General features: G+C 45.0%; 1 long non-coding RNA gene across 1 annotated transcript; it reads right to left on the bottom strand.

The window, feature by feature from the left end:
- Positions 1-18,540: 18,540 nt before the first annotated feature.
- Positions 18,541-20,622, bottom strand: LOC112903143. The gene is made up of 4 exons (XR_003230736.1): positions 20,391-20,622; positions 19,386-19,433; positions 18,866-18,918; positions 18,541-18,708 (listed from the first exon to the last, which is right to left on the bottom strand). It is a non-coding gene; the product is annotated as an uncharacterized LOC112903143 (long non-coding RNA).
- Between the last annotated feature and the right edge of the window lie 1,002 nt (positions 20,623-21,624).

Genomic DNA, 21,624 nt, shown 5'->3' with positions numbered 1-21,624 from the left:
ATTTCCAGGGGCTAAATTGAAAATGCTCGAGAACAGCTTACATGGCGGCCGGTGCCCACTGTTTTGCAAATTTCCATCGTTCTAGGGCACGGGAGATCGCGAGGACCGGGGCAAAAGAAAGAGGACGACGAGTGGATTCGATTCCATACCTTACTTACTACGGGGATGGGTCATGGTGGCCAAATTTCGTCGGAGAAGAGGGCGGCGGCGCTTCTGTTGATAGCGAGGAGGCCTGGGCGGTCCAGGAGGGAGGGCGGTGCGGCTGCAGGGGTGTGCAGGGCCAAGGTGCGCACACCCAGAACAGCGGCAGTCCGCTAGAGGCGCTGTGCAGGGCGGCGCACAGAGAGCAGGGGCGCAGGCAGCAGGGGCGGCGGCGCTCGTGGTGACACGCACTGCTGCAGGGAGTGGCACGGGGGAGGGCGACGGCGGCGCTAGCTACAAGAGTCGAGCTGGAGGGGACGCACGCGACAGGGGCAACAAGGGCGCAGGGGCTAGGGCACAGGGAGAAACAGGCACATGACAAGTAGCTAGTTCAGGCTGCAGGTGGCATACAGGGGTATGATGAGGTTGGGCATGCGTGGCCAAACTGGACTCGATCGACGAGTTCTAGCACGTACATATAGGAAAGTGGGGATTGGCACGGTATGGCTGCCATGTGCAAGAAGGGAGAGAAGAAGGAGGATGATGGTGGCCGAACTAGGTCGGATCAGATTTGGGTTGAGGTAGATTCGACTCATTAGTGAAGATGGTTCGTTTGGGAGCACGGGAGAGAGAGAGAGAGAGAGAGAGATCTGCAGCTACGATGCTAGGTGCGGGAGCTGATGTTGACGGCAACGGAGTATTATCGGAAAATGCCGAAGTCAAGGCACGATTTCGTTTCGAAGGAGATTTGATCAGGAGAAAGATTAGAGAACGGGAAACTCGAATGGACATAATAGGGTGTTAGATATGACAGAGTAAAAAGGGAGAATGGTGATATAATGCAACAGTCCGACTACGATGAGAATTTGAACTTCGGGAAGGAAGTCTACTTTTTGATGGCGGAACTCGAAAGACGACAAGATCAAGGCGGTGGTCGAGCTCAATAGCACGGTTCTAGGATCTAAGGCGACTAGACGCAAAATGAGTTGAATCCAGGTCGAGAGGAAAGAAAATGAATTTCATTTTTCATAATATATTTTTAAGCTTAAAATCAATATAGAAAGGTCTGGATAAATCTTTTAAACCACAAAAAATATATCCTGAAGAATTCCAAAAATTTTGGGGAAAATCTAGGATACGACGAGTCCAAATAAAATACTCGGAGCCCAAGAAAAAGATTTTAGAGCTTTCCAATAAATGGATTTAGCTATTCGAAAAAAGAGAATATTTGCTAGAAAAATCTAGAAAATTCTCGAAAAACCCTAAAGATACATAAACACATTGTAAAATACATTCACATCCTAAAATTGAATATTTTAGGGTGTGACATGTTAGATATATATATACATTCTCGATTTGTTGATCAAAACCATCATCGGATTGCTCAATCCTGTCGCCAGACATATTGGGATATATGTTGGTATTGCTGGCATCATCATCACCTACTTCTTCTTGTTCGACATGATGATGAGCATCAACACCGGCTTCTTCTTTTTCGACATTACCATCGACAATCATTTGAGGTATATGTTGGTATTCCTGGCATCATCATCACTTGGTTCTTCTTCTTCGACATGATGACGAGCATCAGCACCGGCTTCTTCTTCTTCGATATTACCATCGACAATCATGTCGATTAGGAACTGGTTAGCAACTTCATTCTCTCTCTGGTCCATCTTAACTAGTAATAGAATACAAATAAAAAATTAAGAAGTTACGTAAAATAATTAACACTAAGTAATTAACAATAGACTTCAGGGTTACTTATGTAAAATAACACTACATCAGCCCTATACAATTTTTAAGGACTTATACATGAAGTTTATAGAAATATACTAAAGTAAATATACATAAAATTTTCAAGAGTTTAATCTAGTCACTGATAGCCACTATATAAATTTTCTAGAAATTTTCTACAAATTAATCTAGTCACCATAGCCACTATATAAATTTTCTAGAAATTTTTCTAGTCATTAAAGTAAATATACAAATTTCTAGAATTTTTCTAGTCATTAAAGTCACTATGCAATATACATGAAGTTTTCAAGAACTATGTCTAGTCACTAAAGTCACCAAATTTTTAATATACAAATATCTAGAAATTTTCTAGAAATGTACATTTCCATGGAGAAGTCGGCGTGCGAGGCCGACCAGGCAACGAAGGCGGGCCGGTGTGGATCGGACGTCGGCGCGCAAGGCCGAGCACGGGGGCAAGGCAACGGTGGTGGCGAGGATCGGACGTCAACGTCGGCGCGTGAGGAGCTACATAAATAAAAATTTTCTAGTTAGTTCAATTTTTATACACATACACTGCACACATCATACACACACATGCATACCCACACACCATGCATATATACACACTATACACGCACCTCAATTTTAAAAAAAAACACATACAAAACTCACACACATGGCCCACACAGGCCCACTCACACACCCATGCACACACCACACATACAGACACAACGCACACACACTGCACATCTCGGCGGCCGGCGACGACGGCGGCCGACGCACTTGCCAGGGTGGCACGGCATGTACGGAGACGATGGAGGCCGGGCTGGGGGGTGGTGTGCACGTGGACGCGTCGTGGTGGATCGGATTGGACGACGACTGCTGGTGGCTCTAAGGACGACAGGGTGAGAGGGGCATGACACCGCGCGGGGTACGGAGGGACGACGAGTCGGCCACGCGGGCTCTCAAGCACAGTGTGGATCGAGGACGCCAATGGCGGCGCAGGTGCTTGGGCACGGGGGACGCTGGCGGAGGAGGTCGAGGCGCCGCCGGTGCGGCGAAGGCATGGCCCAAATCTTGCGCTGATGCTGATGTGGCTCGGCGCCACAAACGGAGGCGCGCGGTGCGGAGGAGGAGGCGGAGGCACCAACGTGGACGTGTGCAGGGACTGAGGAGGAGGCGGAGGCACCGGCGCGGTGTACGTTGAGATGGCGGCGGCTAAGATCGAGAATGGAGAAGGAAGAAGGAGAGGCCGGGATATATAAGGGGGAGACCTTTAGTTCCGGGTGTTAGATAGACCCGGGACTAAAGATCCTTTAGTCCCACGTGGAGATAAGACCCGGGATTAAAGGTTCTTTACTCCCGGGTCGTGGCTCCACCCAGGACTAAAGGGAAATTTTGGCGGGCCACAGGAAAATTTCGGCCCACCTTTAGTCCCGGGTGGATCTACCACCTAGGACAAATCGTGCACGTTCCAGTTTTTGTATACTATTTTCATTTTGAATTATTTTTTTATAAATGGGCTGGCAGTTGTTAATTGCGTAAAAAATAATTTATGTGTCCAAAAAATTCCAGACAAAGTATTTCGTTTTGTTTAGATTTCATATCCACAAGAAAAATCCTCGGGACTGCCCACATGGCATACATATTCTAGGATAAGGGATGAGATACGGCCCACGCCCTGCATCAGTTGCAACTACTCGTACCGTAGTTGGACTAGTCGGAACAAAAGTAAACTACCCAAGTATTACTCGGGTAGGACTCCTAAGCTCGTATTTGGCTAGGAGTTCCATGTAACCGTGTGCCACAGACTATATAAGGGCGGGCAGGGGCCCCTTCGAAATACATCAACACCTAAGGCAAAACAAACCACCACACAGGACGTAGGGTATTATGCTCTCGGCGGGCAGAACCTGTCTAAATCTTGTGTTCCTTACACCTTCGAGTTCCTGATCTTGGCGACACCCCACCTACAATCTACCACCTCGGGGGTATCCCTCAGTGGGCTAGGAGGTTAAACACCGATAGCTGGCGCGCCAGGTAGAGGTGTTCATCGAGCATCCACAAAAGAATTCGATGGCATCTTTCAACTTCACCAGCGCCATGCTCGACGAGGGCACAACGTTCGTCTTCGGCTCCTGGATCTTCATGGCCAACGGCTCAGGTGGCTTCAACAGCCACCTAGCCGAGACCAGCAAGCCGGAGGCCCCTATAGCAAACCGACGCAACAATCTCGACGAGTTCATTGACAACCTCAACGAAATGTTGCTCCCCGATCTCATCAGGGAGATCGGGAAGATGTCTGTTCTCGACGCGACTTCAACTCATGCTACACCAGGACTTCCCGGATGGGACTCTACCTGATCTGAGGAGGCCCATACCCGATTCCTATCCAGGTTGTGCAAATGCCACCTCGGTCTACCAATAGGCTATGTGGTTTGAGTCCCCCTCCAAGAAGGACTTAGATCATCTACTCAAGATCGGGGAGGAGGGAGCCACCGCTTGCCGGGGGCTCCCTATTTTCGACAATTACTCGGATTAAGATGATGACCCTGAATCCTTTTTGGCTAGTCACCTGGGTCTGACCATAACTACTATGCCACAAGGTCGATTCGTGTACTGGAAGGGCATGCAGCTCTCTAAGCTACTCGAATACGACTCCGCCTTGTGGCCTTCACGTAGGAACTATCTTTCCAGGAAGGCAAGCCCCTTTCTCGCATAACTGAAGAGGAAGAGGGAAGCACAGAGCTAGTTGAGTACAGTCATACAGCTGAGACCTCACCGGATCGCCAAGTCTACATGGCTTCCCTCTGCAACGTGGAGGATAACAAGCTAGGCACAGAGTACGATGCCGAACTACTCGCGGACGTATCCACCGATGAGCGCACAACAGAAGCTCCCCACGACGAGAACGAAGAGCACAGGAGGATCCGGCGGTTGAAGAACGCCAAGCGCGCCAAGCACATGTGGAACACAGAAAATCGCGCACGCAACCCACTGTACCGCAAGAACCTCAACAACGCCTTCGCAGCGGCCGAAGATCAGGAATACCACACCCCGATCGACACCATTAAAGAGGCAGTGCTCCTAGTTCAACAACTGCCGCCAAACCCCCAGGTGCAAAGGCTGCAGTACCTGACTCAACGCACGCTTGTGCAACTCAATAAACAAAATCCATTGTCTTCAGCATGGAATACCCTCTCGAGATCCGAGCATCATGGTGACTCTGCACAGGTCAGTTGCACCCCTGGAGGTGGACTCAGACCCGGAGGGGGGGTGCGACAACCGCCAATGCAACCAGGACAATCAGGGTGATCACGGCAATCAGCAAGGCCAACAGTCCGCGCGTGGCAACATCGACCAAGAGGTGCAACAACCTCCGTGACCACCACGCAGCCAGCGCAACGTAAGGCCTCAGGGCAAAGCCCAGCCTGAGACCAGCCCCGCGCTCCTACAGTCGATCCAAGGCAGAAGATCAATGATGGTCACTACGCACGGCACGTCATTGAGGCAAGGAGAAGGGACTGACCTGACAGACATGACGATGCCGACGATAGTGACCGCTTCCCTACGTTCACCTCCAACATCACCAATCGCTCCTACCCCAAGGACTTCAAACCAGTCGGAATCCCCAAGTATGACGATAAGCAAGACCCACGCTAGTGGATCCGCTGCTACTCTATTGCCATCGAGGTGTCAGGGGGATCCAACTCTACCAAGGCGCTCTACTTCCAGGTTGCTTTGGAATCCGCGTTTCTCACTTGGCTCGAGAGCCTCAAAGCCAAACTCCATCGACTCCTGGGAGGATCTCAAGAGGGCCTTCATCGACAACTTTCAGGGATCCATGATCCGAGCAGGTACTCGTCATGACTTGTCCTAGGTTAAGCAGGAGATGAACGAGACCCTAAGGTCCTACACTCGGCGGTTCTTCGAGATGCGATCCACCATCGCCAACATCACTGGTGAGGACGTCATCCGCTGCTTCCAGAATGGTTTTTTCTTGAAGCACACCTACCACAACTTCGGACGCAACCGCCCGACTACTGCCATGGAACTCCGCGACATGATGGCATGGTGGGCCGACCAAGAGGATGAGGAGAACGAGTGCTTTCCCAAGGGCAACAACGATAAGCAGGGCAACCACTACAACCACTCTGACAAAGGCCAGCGGAACAACTCGGGAAACCCCCGAAAACGCAAGCCAGACAATGAAGTCGCGGCTGTTGAGCGCAATCCGCGGGGCAAGAAGTCGGGGAACAATCAAACCCAATTTGAGAAAGTCCTGCACAAGCAATGCCTGATGCACCCAAAGTCCAAGCATTCGCTCTTCGAGTGTGTCAGCCTCCGCAAGTCACTCAATGCCCCATTTCCTGATCAAGACGGCAAGCGCAAGGATCAGGAGGATGATGATGAGGGCAACAAGTCAGGGGCTAAAGATTTCCAAGATGCAACAAGTCAGGGGCTAAATATTTCGAAGATTCAAAGAACGTCGTTATCTTCTCTGTTGAGCCAGCCATACAGAAACCTCTGAGATACAGCTAGATCCCAATCTCCTTCTGCTAGGAGAATCAGTGGGCCAGCTTCTTCGAGCCAGGAAAATTTCCGCTCTTCCTAGATTCTATCATGGCAGGCTCACAGTTGACTCAAGTACTCATCGACGGTGGGAGCGGCCTCAACCTGCTCTTCGCGAGTACACTGAAGAAGATGGAGCTGGACATCACCAAGATGCTCACCCGAGGAAGGCTTCTTTCTACAGTATCGTCCCAGGGAACGCGGCTACACCACTCGGTTCGGTGGTCCTGCCAGTTACCTTTGGGACCAAGGACAACTATCGTACGGAGTACATCAAGTTTGAGGTGGCCGACTTTGAGTCATCATAGCACATCATACACCGACAACTTGATACACATTATATTTTTCATTTTGACCATGCAAATATGTATTAGCTAAATGAAATGTTTGAAATTATTACTTTTTGACAGTATTTGAGGAGAAAAATCACGCACGCTAGGGGATTTCTCTGCAGGGAATAAAAGAGTGCAGGCGTGCCAGTGTACAAAGTAAGTACACAAAAATAGATAAACAACAAAGATTAAGGGAACACAAGCTTTATTCGTATTTTGAAAATACAAATACCAGTTCCTTTGTATGTACGGGCGCTCCATAGTCTACCGTAGGGCAGATCCGACTTGGACGATGTGATCTTCTGGTTCCCGGAGCCTCGGAAAGCTACCAGTTAATTACCTCCACCAGATTGGCTTGCCGGAGTTACCTCCGATTCTGCTGCTGTGGAGGTGGTGGTGTAGATGTAGGCGTCGGCGTCGATCCATGGCCACGTCGATGTCCATGAGCACATGTCACTACCGGAATCAGAGGCTTTGCCGAGTGTCTGGGACACTCGGCAAAACCACTATTACACTCGGCAAAGCCTTTGCCGAGCGTAACACTCGGCAAAGGGCACTCGGCAGCGATTTCGTCAGCAAAGACGTCTTTGCCGAGTGCCTTTTGTCGGGCACTCGGCAAAGGCTTTGCTGAGTGCAAAAAAACACTCGGCAAAGAGAAGCACTCGGCAAAATGTAAATAAAAAAAATCCAAAAAATGAAATAGGAAAAAAAGAATTTATTGGGGGAGGCATGCACATCCAGCTAGGGACCCATCTAATGGGTTGCACATTTTTTTCCAGCAATTTTTCATAATTTGTCGATGATAGATTTCGAACTCACAACCTCCTGCATACAAACAACTCACTCTACCACTGCACCATTAGACCACATGTGTCAACATTACGTTTTTATTCTCCACATATTATAATTAACCGAGTGTAAATTGTTTGTTTGAGATAGTAAATAAATTCAAATAAAAAAGTTGTAAACTACAAAGGGGCATAACTTTTCGAGATCTACAACTTTTATTTTGGTAGTTTCTTCATCCGAGATCGTTTACAAAATTTGAATTTCAAATTTGAAAACTTCAAACGTATTTTAATATGACACAATGATTTCAAATCAAAAAGTTGTCAACTACAAACTTTCATAACTTTTTGAGATCTACAAATTTTATTTTGGAAGTTTCTTCATCCGAGATCGTTTACAAAATTTGAATTTCAAATTTGAAAACTTCAAACGTATTTTAATATAACACAATGATTTCAAATCAAAAAGTTGTCAACTACAAACTTTCATAACTTTTTGAGATCTACAAAGTTTATTTTGGTTGTTTTATCATTTCTTCATCTGACATGATAATTCTAATATTGTTCACAAATCTTATATATCTCTCTTCTAGTTTCATAAACTACGAGAGAGATATATGTTTTGTGAACAAATGTATATTTATTTTGTCAAATAAAGAAATGTCCAAAATAAGAATTGTGCATCTTGATGAGTTATACAACTTTGTAGTTGAAAATATTTTTATTTGAATTAATTTACTACTTCAAAATATGATTTGAAAATTATCTTTGCCGAGTGTCTAGGAAAAGCACTCGGCAAAGAGCTTCTTTGCCGAGTGTCTAAATAGGGCACTCGGCAAAGAGCTTCTTTGCCGAGTGTCTTGGAAAAGGCACTCGGCAAAGAGATTCTTTGCCGAGTGTCTATAAAAGGCACTCGGCAAAGACCGGCACTCGGCAAAGAAGCTCTTTGCCGAGTGCCCGAAAAAAAACACTCGGCAAAATATTTGACACTCGGCAAAGATCTTTTTTCCGGTAGTGCGATCATGTAGTGCAGTTGGAACATCAGCGGCGTCCGCCCGTGTCGTTCGGCCTCGTCGGTCTTGAACGGCGGAGTAGACGTAGTAGGGGTATGTCGACGATGCATGGTCACGTGAGCTGGACCGGGTTGACGTCGCGGCAGCTTGGTCGTGGTAGAGATGATCCTGGACGGTTCCACTGATTGGATAGGACCGTGAGAGCCTGAGCTATCTGGGCACTTGGACGGCGTGCTCCATTCGCGAATGCCTTCAAGTGCTGGTACTACTCCTTGCTTGCTTGCCTGACATGCATGTCCATACATGAGCATGAACACATCAGCCACGCCTAGCGCCTGTACACGTCCAGGGGCCGTCCTCGCCAGTTCCGAGCGGATGGCAGCGTGGCACCCTCCGCAGACCTCGGCCACGTCACCGTCGTCTTGCCGATGCAGTTCTGCAGCCTGCCGTAGATGCTTGCGTGCCGTCGGAGGCGTAGCTCGCCGTTACACCGCCGCCACGAAGAAAGCCGTGCAACCGTGCTTGTCGTCGGAGTTGTTGTTGTTCACGGCTCCATAGCCTTCCGGCGTCCTTGTAGTGGCGCCGTCTTGTTCGCGGCTCCATGTCTCTCCGGCAGCCTTGCAACGGCGCCGTTGTTGTTGGCGTCTTCTGGCAGCCTGCAGCAGTGCCGTTGTCGTTGGCGCCTCCGTGACTTTCCGGCAGCCTCGTCGCGGCGCTGTCGGTGACGGCGGCTGCTCATAGCTGAGCGTGCGAGAGCTCCAGGGCAGTGCGGATGCGTCGGCCTCGGCGATGCCATCTCGACTTGGGCATGGCTTGCTCGACGGCCATGGCTTGGGCCTTGGGCATGGAGCTGAGGCCCTCTCGGATGGCATGATGTTGATCCGCATCGGCCGGCGGCGGCATGGTCTTGTGACAGACCGGCACCATGGCGCCGTTCTGTCCGTCATCTTGATGTTGTCTCCCGTCCTGGTGGCCTCGCGGCGTCATCGTCGCTGCGCGACTGCGGTGGTAGCATCGCTGCAGCTTGACCTGTACAGAAGGGATCCTGATGCGTTTACGAGCTCCAACTCAGGATGCGTCGTCGTCCAGGCGACGCAGCTTTGGCCTCCGTTCTCTAGCGTGCGGCACCACAGCAGCACAGCTCTTGCCTATCTGTTCTCGAGCACCACGGCAACATGAACAGCCATGCATGTATGCCATCTGCAAAAAGCATGGAGGGGAAGTAGAGGATCAACCTGCGGCTCTAATAACGAAGAGAGGGGCCATGGCGTCCTCCTACCTTGCTCGTCGTGCTCCCTGGCTTCGACTTGGCTTCGGTACGATCGCCGGCTCCTGGCTTCTCGCGGTGACGACGGACGGCGAGCTTGGTGATGATGGTCGTGGAGAGCGTAGCTGGCTCGGTGCAGACTTGGCGGCGATGCAGGTGAAGGGCGCCAGCAGCCTGGGCGACGACTCCTCTTCCGTGTGTGAACTCTGATGAAAAAGCCCGCCTCAGCCGCCGGCAGCCTGCGCGATGATGGATGCGACGTGCGCCGGCCTCTCCTTGGAAAAAGGAAGAGCCAAACGTGAGGGAGGCATCAGGGCCTTATATAGGCACCTGCCAGGGCACCAGAGGGCTGCGCCGAGTCTCCCGGGCGCCGCCGTAGTTAGTTTGAACAGAATATCCCTATTTGCTTGCTAGTCAAGATGATCGATCTCTATCTTCTAGAACTTGATAGCCATTCTAGTCAGGCATCGGTGACCAGATAAACATACACGATACTCTCTGAGATATGGGCCTAGGCTTGAGATAGATATACGTAGAAAGCTTCTAGTCTGTTTAGCTCAGGGACCCCTTGAAACAATTTCTCCTGTTCCGTTCGCCGGGGTGGTTGTGCTATGGCTGACTTCAGCTCATGACAAGGGCCTCTAGAATCTTCCCGTTCTTCTAGGACCTTCTCGGATATGCCGCCTGTCTTGCAGGCTGGCCTTATATTGATATGTCTCGTATTGCTCCTGGATACGTATACATTCGCAGCTCCAGAGAAACGTGCATGCATGTACTAGTTGCTATGCTGGTCACCACGTACCAAGCGGCAAGCCCATGCAACTAGATTAACTTGTTTTCTTCTCTTCATGCTTCTCTTCTCTCATTGGTTTAGAGATAGCACGCATAATATGACCTATATTAATATCTATAGTTCATATGACCATATTTGAAGATTTGCATAAAATCTAGTCAAACAGACAGGAAATGAGTTTTGACACCATATTAATGTTAAAAATGAGTTTTGCCAAAACATTATTGCCAATAATAAGCCTTTTTTATGGAATCCATGAGTTTTTTTCCTTGTTTTAATCACTATAATAAATAATAAGTGTTTGTGTGAGTGTGAGTGTGTGTGAGAGAGAAAGAGAGATAGGGAGAGAGTGTGTGTGTTAGTATAAGTTTGATGAAATAAATCTAGATAATTGAGCACTAATCCAAAAGATATCTAAAAATTATATTTGAAAATAAAAATTAAGTAAAAAATATGAAATTTATAGAACACAACGAACAATGATGAAGTACATATAATCGAAATATACAAATTTTTTTCATCAGATATTTATAAAATGATACGTAATGATTCTAATACATTAAAGATTAGCATCTACTGGCACGGTAATTGTCTTTCTCTTCACATATATCCCTTGATTATGATCGCGGTGCAAGTATAGAGTATCCTCATTGGCTAACAGGATGCATGGATCAACATTCACCATGAAAGGAGGAACCTCAGCAAATTTATTATAATCCTCCGATAGGTTTGTCTTGTCCTTAACTCCAACAATGTTTCTTTTTCCTGAAAGAACTATGTACCGCTTTGGCTTGTCTGTTTTCTTATTTATCCCCTTCTTTGGCTTGCTGGACATGTTCTTCACGTAGAAAACCTAAGCGACATCCTAGGCTAGGACAAATGGCTCATCTCTTTACCCAAGATTGTTGAGGTCCACTATTATCATCCCGTACCGATCTTTTGTTACCCCTCCATCAGTCAGCTTCACCCAATGTACCGAAACAGAGGTATCTTCAAAATGGGTCCATAATCCAGTTTCCATATCTCCTCTATGTAACCATAATATGTCTTCTTTTTCCCGTTGTTGTCTGTGGCATCCACACGGACACCGTTATTTTGGTTGGTGTTCTTTTTATCTTGGGCTCTGGTGTAAAATGCGTTCCCATTTGTCTCGTACCCTTGAAATGTTAGGATACTCAAAGATGGTCCCCTAGCCAACCACGCCAGCTGTTCTGGTATATTCATGTTATGCATTAGATGCTTCCGCAACCAACTGGCAAAAGAATCCATGTGTCGACGTGTAATCCAGGCTTGAGACATTTCTGGAAATCGGAGCATAGAATCTTCTTATGTTCCTCGATGTACGGATCCACCAAGGAGGATTGTTGAAGAACCGTGTAATGTACTTTTTGAACAAGAAATCATCCGTACAGATATATATATATATATATGGTTTGTTTCCTAGTGTGCCCTTTTCATGTATTCTCCCCCTCATACCGCGATTCAGGAACTCCAATCAGTTTAAGGTCATCAATAAAGTCAACACAAAACTCAATGACCTCCTCTATTCCATTGCCACTGGCGATGCTTCCTTCACGACGAGCACGATTACGAACATATTTCTTTAGTACGGCCATGAACCTTTCGAAAGGGAACATATTGTGTAGAAATACACATCCGAGAATATCAATCTCTTTGACAAGGTGGACTAGGATATGTGTCATAATATTGAAGAATGATGGTGGAAATATCAACTCAAAGCCAACTAGACATTGTACCACATCGTTCTGCAGCTTTATAAGATTGTTTGGATCAATTACCTTCTGAGAAATTGTGTCGAGGAAAGCACACAGCTTTACGATGGTTAATCGAACATTTTCAGGCAGAATGCCACGTAACGCAACCGGAAGAAGTTAAGTCATAAACATGTGACAGTCACGAGACTTTAGGTTTATGAATTTCTTCTCTGGCATATTTAGGATTCCTTTTATGTTCGAGGAGTATCCAAATAGGACCTTGATACTGCTCAAGTCTTCAAATATGCTTTCCTTCTCTTCTTTGCTAAGAGTATAGCTGGTAGGACTTAAGTAGTGCTGTCCATTTTCTCTCATTTCACGATGTAGTCCATCTCATTCTTCTATATGTTGCAATTACACTCCTAGGAATCCTATCAGGTTGACGCAAACATTCTTCGTGACGTGCATCACATCAATTGAATTGTGTACATGTAAGACTTCCCAATATGGTAGCTCCCATAAAATAGACTTCTTCTTCCACATGGGCGCCATTCCGTTTTCGCTCGGAACAGGTTGGCTACCAGTTCCCTTGCCAAATGCTACTTCTATATCCTTTACCATATCAAAGACCTGCGTACCACTTCGGTGCATCAGCTTTGTACGGTCTGCTTGCCCTTTGAAATGCTTGCCTCTCCTTCGTACCTGATGTTTGATGAGGAGATACCGACAATGACCCCTGTATACAACCTTTTTGCAGCGAGTCAAGTATACACTATCAGTTTCATCCAGTGTGTGCAGGCTCTATATCCCTTATTTGTTTGTCCTAAGATGTTACTAAGAGCAGGCCAGTCATTGATGGTTACGAATAACAAGGCTCGTAGGTTAAAGTTCTCCTATCGGTATTCATCCCACATCCGTACACCTTCTTCGTGCCACAGCAATAACAGTTCTTTGACAAATGGTCTTAGGTACACATCAATATCGTTACCAAGTTGTTTTGGGCCCGGGATAAGCACCGGCATCATGATGAATTTTTGCTTCATGCAGAGCCATGGTGGGAGATTGTATATACATAGATTCATAGGCCAAGTGCCGTGGCTACTGCTCATTTCACCGAAAGGATTCATACCATCCGTGCTCAAAGCGAACCTTATGTTCCTCGCATCCAGTGCAAAGTCTGGGTAAGTTCTTTCTATTTTTCTCCACTAGGATCCATCAGCCGGGTGTCTTAACATTGTGTCTTGCTTTTGTTCTTCTTTGTGCCATAGCATCAACTTAGCATGATCTTTATTCCTAAACAGACACTTCAAACGTGGTATTATAGTAGAGTACCACATGACCTTGGTAAGAACTCTCTTCCTGGGACGCTCCCCCTCGACATCTCCAGGGCCGTCTCTCCAGATCTTATACCTCAATGCACCGTATATGGGGCATGCATCCAAATTCTTGTACTCATCACCGCGGTTCAGGATATAGTCATTGGGGCATGCATGTATCTTCTGTACCTCCAAACCTAGAGGGAAAACAAGTTGTTTTGCTTTATATGTTGTGGTAGGCAACTCATTATCCTTAGGAAGCATTTTTTAAAAAGTTCCAGTAATTCACCAAATCCCTTGTCGGATACACTATGCGTTGCCTTCCATTGTAGCTAATCCAGAGTGATGCCAAGTTTCTTCAAGCCATCTACGCATCCTGGGTACAACAACTTGCGGTGGTCCACTAACATCTACTGGAACTTCATCCTCCCATTCTCACTTTCACAATCTTCACATGCATCGCGCAACGCCTACCCAAGATCGTCTATGGGATCATCATCTGCCACCTCTCCTTCATGTTCTTCCATTGTAGCATCATCATCAAAGGCACCGAATCCAGCTTGGCCAGGAAAGTTTCCATAAAAAACTTCTTCATTATCCTGCATTATAACCCCTTTTTGTCCATGACTGGTTCAACAAATGTAATTGGACATAAAACCATTAGCAAAAATATGGGTGTGAAAGGTTCTTGAAGAGGAGTAATCCTTCTTGTTCTAGCAATGGATGCACGGGTAGCATATGAAACCATTCCGCTTGTTTGCCTCGACCACATCCAAAAAATAATGGAGGCCATCAATGAACTCCTCGGAACGTCGACCAACATTGTACATCCATTGTCGGTCCATCTGCAATGCACGATATGGTAGTTTACATAACATGAACAATTACAGAATATGATTAACTAAAACATCTAAAATATATATTTTGTTACATGTATCAAATAAATGTAAAAATGAATAAATTCTCACAATTACAATAACATGAATAATTAAAAGGTCCAAAATATCCATCACACAATATGAATAATAATTAAAAGATCTACATGATCCATTACACAACATGATTAATTAAAAAATCTAAAATACCGAATAAGCTACATGCTAATACAAACTACTCATGAGACCTATTGACTGATGCCTCTTGAACCGCCGTGCCAACTCTCGACACCGAACGGTCAATTTCTGCCATCCTCGACGCTTTGCACCTTAATTTACGTCGAGCCATCAACTCGCGATCATCATCCGTACAATGCAACTCGACATAAAATTCACGCTCAAATTTGCGGCTTGCATTTCCAAGAGCGAGGCAATGAAATGCTTTCTTAATATAACGATGAATACGACCGCTAACAAGTCCAAGGCGCTCTTCAGGGCGGAACTCAAGGGTATGTTCGGTGCGCTTCAAATAATTGCGTACCGACGCCTGAGCGGACGCACGGTGCTCCAATGCATCATGTTGGAAAGCCATTTCTATGGATTAAACATTAATTACTCATCATGTTGGGTGAAGCACTCAACTATAGTATTTTCAAAAATAGAACTAATCTCACTACACTTATCAAATAAATGTAAAAAAAATGAATAAATTTTTAGAGACGAACACTAATTATTTTGACACTCTTCAGTTTGAGGCGAACACTTATCGTCCCACACCATATGGGATGCAATCAAGGTTCACAACTTTGTTTCAGGCTCTATATGCAAAAACCATTGAGAAAAAAATCTTTGTTTAGGAATGTATCTATCGTTAACCTTAACCATGCGGTGATGACACTACCATTCGAAGCCAACGTTGATATCCATGACACAGTGCGGGATAGGGATGTGATAAAGAAGTAAGGCCTTGGTCTGAATGGTGGCATGCTCACCTCGCTCAAAGGTGAGGATTTCTTCATTGGGACCAAGGCCGTACTCATTCATCACGTCCTTGTACCGCACCGTGTCGCGAATATCATGTTAGCCCCGAATGGTAATATCATCACCGTATAGTCAAGGTTAACGACAGATACATATTCCAAAATAAAGATTTTTCTTTACTTCTCGACGATTTCAATGTGAGCCTGAATAAATACATCATTAGAGTGTCAAAGTAATTAATTCATAGTACAAAATAAATACCAAGTATACATCTTTTTTCACTTTCAATAATTATTCAATTTGATATTTCACATTGCACATAAACATTCAATTTGAAATTTCATATTCACACATTTCAATAAGTATGCTTGCTTTGATTGTGTTGTCATCAATCACCAAAAAGGGGAAGATCGCAAGAAACATGTCCCCATTAGGCCATAGTTGTGATTTTTGGTGATTGCGTGACAACATAGTCAATGGACTAACGAGTTTGTGAGCTTAAGTTTGTATGAAAAATAACGGGTCGGAGCATTGGAAGTTCAAATGATGATCAAGTGCAGAAATGACAGAAGGACTAGTTCAACCAATCACATGACCGCATAAACCGACGCTCATAGAGAGATCGTCGGTGCAATTGTCGTTAGATTCCCTGAGAGATTTGGGAGTTAACTGCCTCAAGAAGCTATCCACGACCGGTGAAACCAACACTCGTTGGTGCATGGAGTTGGTGCAATGACGTCAGTAGAAGGAGAATATTGGAGTTCAACGGCTAGCATGCAGGCTGAGTGTGACCAATTAAACCGACAGTGGTGCCGATTTAACCGACGCTTTAGGTTTTTTGGCAGAAAAGCTAGCAACGGCTAGGAGTGGTTCTCTATCTTATATAAAGCCTCAACCCGGATCATTTGAGGCTGCTAAACTTCGTGAGAAACTACAAAAACTCTGCTGAAGTTCTCCAAGCCAGCCAAAGAGCTCATTGATCAAATCCTTAGGTTTAGCACAAGCTTTGTGAATTGTAGTGTTAGGCTAGTTCTAGAGAGAGTGTGAGAGCAAGGTGTTGTGACCTTATGCTGGTTCTTGAGTGAACCTCAAGCTTGTATCTCGGTGTGCCGGCCCCTTGGAGTCTTCGTGGCTCGTCGGCAAGTCTTCGACCCTCCGATTTGGTGTGGAGCGGCGACGACGGTTCTATGCGGGGACGAGGAGTCCCCTCCTTTGTGGGAAGCTCTGTAGTGAAGGCGGCATCAAGGTGGCCAGGAGACATGGCATGAGTCTTAGTGGCCGAGCCTTTGTGGCAAGTCAAGAGGGGCCCCGGAAGAGACTTGGTGACCGAAAAGCAATACTTTTAGTGAGTGCTTCAACAATATGAACTAGGGGTTGCTTAGTGCCTACCGATACCACGGGATAAATTCTCGCGTCAAGAGTTTGCTTCCTCTCATCCCCTCCTTTACGTTTCCGCATTTCATGCTTGCAACTTATGTGTATTTATCTTGCTAGGATTTGCTATTGGTTGCAAAATATTATTTTGGAATAAGGGTTTCACGCTAGATGAACCATAGTTGCAGATCTAGATAGCATGTTCTAGATTATGTTTTGTGCAAACTAGTCTGAGTCATAGGTTAAGGTTTTAGAATTGCCTAATTCGCCCCTCCTCCTCTTAGGTTATAAGCGTGGATGCCTTTCATAGTTACCTTTCAGAGTTAACTACAGACGTTTGTAGTACTAACAAAAATCGTCTATAAGATGATGCACATAATCATCTGTAGGGCTCTTATGAACAGACGATTTGTCTATACAAAGAACAAAACCGCTCTTTCAGAGCATGCCTTTCCACCTAAAGCATTGTTATTCTCCGAAAGGCAAATAAGTGCAGCCAGGAATGAATCAAGTAAAAAGCGGGGGTGGGGGTCGGGGGCGAAAATATACCTGATGAGCCACCAACACGTCAAGGGGTAGATTATATTCCGGTGGTCCGAATCTGTACACTTCCGGCGTCTTGTGTTACTATTATTGAGTTCCAGTTCCAGGTCTGGTGCTCGCCTCAGGGGCAGTCTACATCGGGGAAGCACCAGGATAAAACACTAGAGAGCTCTATGGCGAATGGCGATCATATACCATGTTTGCATTGTCAACCCGGCTGCTAGCCAGACCCGCTTTTGGATCTGCTTTTGGATCTTGTTTAATTCCTCGTTCTCAAAATGGGATCTTGTTTCGTTCTTCTAGTTTTCCAAACTATCCAACTTTCTCATTTAAATCATGTGGAGGGTGATTTGGTCTTTCTGTAATTTAGAAACCACAGGCCTCTAGACCGTTGCACGTTGACGACATGCACACTTTGCATGTGAAGACTCAAAACTGCTTGCTCGTTTCGACTGTGACGCCGGTTGCTGGCGGTTGGCCGCCGGACACATACACAGCGTTATTAGATTTAGATGGTACTTTTGCCTAGGGCAGTTAATTCTTTAAACCTTCCAACCTTACATGTGGGATCTCTATGAGGTGCACAGTACGTGGGTCTTATCTTGGTAGAAAGTGTTTTCAAATATTTCAACTTCTATAGTATTGATAAAGAGGCCACGTGGAAAGTGTTATTGCTTTGAGGACAACGTATATGATGATTAATTGGGCCTAGGCCTATTAAGCCAATTAATCGGATAATTTCAAGATCCATAGAAAATGGTGATAGTTATATTTATGGTACAACCATCTCAAAAATTGAGAGGGTCCCTAACAAACTTATAGGATGGAGTCTGTTAACACCTGGTAAGAAGGTGAAGAAGGGATAAAAGGGTGTCACACACGCGCGCTCGTCGAGCTGTGGTGTAACACTCCAAAACCAAATATAACCAACATGTCACCCAAAGGACAAAAATATATATAACTAATAGAAATTTTGGCAGCATCTCCCCTGCAAAAAGGTGCAACGCGGAAGCTACAACATATAGAGATAAATATAAGCACACTAGCATGATATAACATATTAAGCAATAGATGAAACCACAAGAGAAAATTCTAAACCAGTCAACATGAACCACATTGCAAATTTAAGGAAAACGACAAGGAGAAGCACCAAATTCTACAAAGATTATGATTTCAACATAAATTTTTAATATTGATGATGACATAGAAGTTTGAGGTGTGCTGCTACTTTCCCACCCTTCAAGCAAAGCCACTAAAGTACCTAGAAAGAAAAAAGCGGGTGTGAGATGTGACATCTCAGCAAGTAAATTGCTTTAACAAGCAATTAAGCATCGCTTAATCTCCTAATTAAAGGTAAAACAATGATAATCCATGAGATACAATAAACCAAATAAATACTTAATATGCAAGATAAATACCGATCACCACCAAGCCTTGAAGAAGCATCGCTTCTCAATGTTTCTTCCAAAGCCTGAATCCAAGACAAATATGCCATAATCCAAAATCATAATGCATATGCAATGCAAATGCCATGTCTCCTGCCCTCATGCCCAACAAGGTATGAAGCCGCATCGATAAATGATGTTGTACCGGTACGGTCGCGGCTAGAAGCGGCGACTTAACTCCATATGCCAATGCAATGAATGAGATGCAGTGCAAATACCATAGAGTATGATAAACCATATACACCATCACGCAAAAACTCCATATGAACAATAAGCCTCATTCCATTAAGCCATCGTGAACATCTCCAAGCCATAAGTAGAGTAACATATATATATTCATCAGAACAACTAGTAACCATAGAACATATATCAAATTGACTAAAGCATCATTAAATAGCTTACATAGTATTAGTTGTAGTTCTGAATTTTTAAGGTGGATGTAGTATGAATAACAAGTTAAAGCTTGTAGCAAACCACCGCTACGTTTACTTACCTCCAATAAAGAGATGACCACTTTAGGCGCCATACGAATCATTATCACCTGCTTGGGCATCACATGATCAGAATAAGAACCTATTTCTAACAGATATGTACTATAGGTAAAAGCTCTCCTACTCCCATCTTGACATCCGAGCAACAACCGCAAACAAAACACCCAGCCAACTGCAGCAATGCTGCTACAACTTTTTATATCTTTTAATCCACAATGCTATAGTAGCAAAGAAATACATTTATGGAATCTACAGAGCAATCCCTATAACTTTTGTAGAGAAAATTTATTTTTATCATGACTTTAAGAAGACATAAACTATAAGCGAATGCAGAATTTAGAATCTGCCCGAAAATCAGGACAGCAAGCTTAACATTTTTATATCTCAGAATCCTTATGTCCAAACATCCTGAAACTTCACCGGATTATAGATCAAGCCATTATCTACAATTCTGGTACTATTCCAATTCACATCAGATGTCATCAGGATGCCTAAAATCATGACGAAACCTTAACTGAAACCTTTACTAACGATACAGGACACTTGAGCTTAAAAATCTATATCTGGAGTTTCACTTATCCACAAAATATAGCATTTACCAATATAGAAACATTATGAAAATCTCTACAACATACTCAAAGTTCAAGAGTCCCATTCTGACCCTGAGGTTTCCGAAATCCTTATAGATCCAGTTCTGTCCAGAATCTCATCAGAACTTGACAGCTCACTTCAAAAAATCATCTCTCTCCAACCACCAGGCCTAAAATCATGAAATTTAACTAGCTACTAGGTAATGGAGTCCTATACAACTTTGTAGTTCACTAAAAGTTTTGATTCAGCCCCTGGGTTGACCAAATCACGCCCGAAGGAAAGCTGCAAAAATTGAAGGTCTGAAACACGAAGGCAAACAAGCAAACGATTTCCCTTCCCACTAATCCACTTAATCCCACGGCCAAACATCATCATGAGCTCCTAATTAGTGCAGGGAAGGTGCAAATCCAACTCACCTTGGTCTTCCCCAAACCCTAGAGCAGCGGGAAGAGAGGGTAAAGGACCAATCCACCTCGAAGATGCCCCTCTTCTTGCTCCTCTTGTCGTCCTCTTTCCATTTTGCTGGTTTCTCCCATGGATTTGCCGCCAACAGAGGGGGATTAGAGCAAGGAAGCCATGGGAGCAAGTAGAACGAGATGGAGATGGGGTTGTCCGTCTGGAGAGTAGAAGCGTGGAGGTAGGATTTTGCCTAAGAGATATGGGCTTGAGCCTGCCCTGTCCAACCCAATAAGCCTTTTTTTTTCCTTGGTGTTACACGTGGTGTGTCGTGCCTTGCCGGGTGTGATATGAAGTGTGGGCTGGGTTTGGGCATATTTTGCATCTTTTAATCTCTATTGATGACTAGTAGTGATGCTGGTTGATAGCGACAAGTGACTAGTAATTGATGATGATTGTCATTGCTGCAAATGAACTGGATGTCCGAAGTAACTATATATATATGTATATATATATGGCCCTCCTCTCCTCTTCTACGCGCACGAACAACACACACTCTCCATGGCCATTGCTGCTCCTCTGCGTCTCCGTTCCAGTAGATTGGGCACGCAGACTCACTGAAAGAGAAGGCCTCCGCATATTCAAGACTCTGCACCAAGCAGAGGGCGATCAAGATATTGGGGAGCGCATCTGCGTGACTGCCCGCTGCGCCTGTTACTTCCCAACGACCTGCTATGAGCAACTGCTTTCGGACGGCGCATCTGCACTGCGAACATCTACACAGCATCGCCTTCCGATTGACTACATCGAACAATCCCGATCAGAATGTTGACTGATCTAGGTAACGGTGCATCCGGTACCTTCGGCATTGGCTCCGCTTCTAGGTACTTTCTAAACATTCTATTTAAACTTTTTGTCGTTTCAAGCATAATAAACCATGCTCTTATTTCTATTATAATATCTATCATGATTTATCTTATACTAGAGGACAGGTACGTGCCGCAAGCACGTATTTTTAAAATATAATAAACAAAAAAGCTTATATTTACATCAAATTAAGAAGTATTGAATGTCTTAAGTTAATATGGAAAAAACTTACAAGTCTTCATATATGTCAACGATTAAGCAGGAATTTTGTATTCAATTGGAAAGCAATATTCGAATCAATCATTTTTGGACCTTAATAATTGTAAGCAAATTATTAATTCTTAAATTTGAATTAAGAAAAAATAATAAAAAATATTTGATGATACG

This window comes from Panicum hallii, chromosome 8, assembly GCF_002211085.1.
Source record: "Panicum hallii strain FIL2 chromosome 8, PHallii_v3.1, whole genome shotgun sequence".
Taxonomy (NCBI): Eukaryota; Viridiplantae; Streptophyta; class Magnoliopsida; order Poales; family Poaceae; genus Panicum; species Panicum hallii.
This window is presented reverse-complemented; position numbering and strand designations above follow the sequence as displayed.